This window comes from Suncus etruscus, chromosome 1 (genome assembly GCF_024139225.1).
Source record: "Suncus etruscus isolate mSunEtr1 chromosome 1, mSunEtr1.pri.cur, whole genome shotgun sequence".
NCBI lineage: Eukaryota > Metazoa > Chordata > Mammalia > Eulipotyphla > Soricidae > Suncus > Suncus etruscus.
This window is the reverse complement of record NC_064848.1, coordinates 86,136,238-86,138,682: the sequence shown is the minus strand read 5'-3', so window position 1 is coordinate 86,138,682 and position 2,445 is coordinate 86,136,238. Positions and strand designations below refer to the sequence as shown.

The window sequence follows — 2,445 nt, the reverse complement described above, 5'->3', positions numbered from 1 at the left end:
AAAGTTGGAACTTGTGATTGACATAAAGAACAAGAAAAAAGTTATTTCTTTTTCGTTGTTGATTTTTAGTTTTTTTTGTTTGGGGGGGGGCAGAACCAGAAATATTCAGGGGTTACTCCTGGCTCTGCACTCAGTAACTACTCCTGGAGGACTTAAGGGACCATATGGGATGGCTGGGATGAAACCTAGATTTGCCACTATGCAAGGCAAAACGTCTTATCTTACTATCACTCTGGCTCCAGAAAAAAATTCATTTCTAATAGCAATTCTATAGGGTAAGATATGCTTATTGAAAATTTCAAAGATACTGCTCAACCTCCTTCAAAGCTTTATCTTTGTGGTGTACTTTGTGTTGGGAGGGTATAGAACCATATCTGCCTATGGTTTTGACTCTGCACTCATGGGTTGCTCCTGGCAGGACTGAAGCACTCTATGAGGAACCAGATCAAATCCTAATTGGTCATATGCAAGGCAAGCACCCTACCAACTGTACAAACCGTCTAGTACCTGTGTGTATATTCTTAAAATTTTTTTCTTGTGAGGAGAATGCTCATTCTTATCTATTTTTTCAACAATTGGTATTTCTCAGTCTTTTTTTAAACGCTTACCAAAATTAATTAGGAAAAGATAACTACTGTTTTGAATTCCATTTTCTTAAGTATTAGAGAGTTGATAATTTTCTTAAATTGTTCATCAAGCTACTGTAATTTGTGCATAAAATTGCTTATTAATATCCTTTTCCCCATTTTCCTATCAACTGATTCTTGTTTTTTTGTTTACTTTTTGAAGAATTCTTTTTTTTCAGATGGCCACATTTATTATATTTATTTAAATTAATATCTTTATTTTAGGCACCATGATGGACAAACTGTTTGTAGTTGGATTTTAGTTATAAAAAATGAACAACCCCTTCGACCTGTGTAAACATTTTCACCACCAATCTCCCCTATTCTCTTTACTCCCCTACCCCTTGCCTGTCTGACAGGCATTTCCTTTCTCCCACTCACTACCATTGTCAAAATATGAAATGCTTCACGAATTTGCATGTCATCCTTGCGCAGGGGCTATGCTAATCTTCTCAGTATTGTTCCAATTTTAGTACCGGTATATGTGCTGCCGAAGCGAGCACCTTTTGAAGAATTCTTAACAAATATGGAATATTAATGTTTTATTACCAATGGATTATAAATATACTGTATCTGGTGCTTGTTCGTTTTTTTTTTTTAATTTTTTATTGAGACCATTGTGAATTGGTACTTGTTTTTGCTTAACCTACTTTTTTCTGGGGAGAAGGGACATACCCAGAGATGCTCAGGGATTACTCTGGCTCTACATTCAGGAATTACTCCTGGTGCTCAGGGATGCCAGGAATGGTATAAGCTGCATGTAAGTCAAATGCCCTACCCTCTGGGGCTATACCCACTGGTGCTCAATGTTTAGGTCTATTCCCAACAATGCTTGATCTAGCAGCGCTAGCCTAACAGATCTTATTTAGGCCTGGCAGTACTCAGAAGGGTATACAATGCAGGGAGCTCAGGGTCTCACTCATGTTAAGCATGTGTCTCACACATTTAATCATGCATCATCTTGGTTATACTTTCATGCATGCTTCCCAAGCAATGTAGGGATTTCAGGGCCTCACACATGTGAGGCACAAGTTCTACCTATTGAGCCACATCCCCAGCCCCTAGATATACGTTCTCATTTGCATGTATGATATTTTTGATATGTTTAGTATACAGGGCTACTGTGTTCAATTACTCAATTACTAATCTTGATTTTGCTGTTAAAGTAGTTTTGAGATGTAATTAAAACCCTAATCAGTTGATTCTGAGTAAAGAAGATTATCATGGATAATCTGGATTCAATTAATTGAAAGTTCTTAAACATAGAACAGATGCTGTTCTCTAAGAGGAGAAAACATAATTCCAAGCTTGCAATCTATTATATCCCTTTATGAAGAGCTGCCCTGTTAATTTCATGTTTACTTAGCCAGTCCCAGCCATCACAAAAATATATAATATATTATGCTCTCATTTCTCTTATTGGTCCTATCTTCTATTCTCCTATCATTATTTCTCCTATTGTTTTTGTCTCAGGATGATCTCTGACTAAAACAGAATTACTATTCTTACATAGTCAGTCTACCAATCTTCTCATTTATAGCATTTTGGCTTCATACCCTTGCTGGATAGGTTAAATACAAAAATGTGTATAAATCATGTTCAGCAATATTAATAGTAATTATTAAAAACTATAAAGTTCTCCTTTACACCTCTTTACAAGGAATATTCTTTGTCAATATATTGGGCTGTATTTGTCTAGCATCATCTTCATGCAAAAAGTGAATAATTCATATGTATGTATGTATATAAAAGTCTAAAAGTGGAGCCGAAGAGAGAGCATGGAGGTAAAGCGTTTGCCTTGCATGCAGAAGGATGGTGG

General features: G+C 36.2%; 1 pseudogene; it reads right to left on the bottom strand.

The window, feature by feature from the left end:
- Positions 1–1,016: 1,016 nt before the first annotated feature.
- LOC126027691 (uncharacterized) lies at positions 1,017–1,129 on the bottom strand (annotated as a pseudogene).
- Between the last annotated feature and the right edge of the window lie 1,316 nt (positions 1,130–2,445).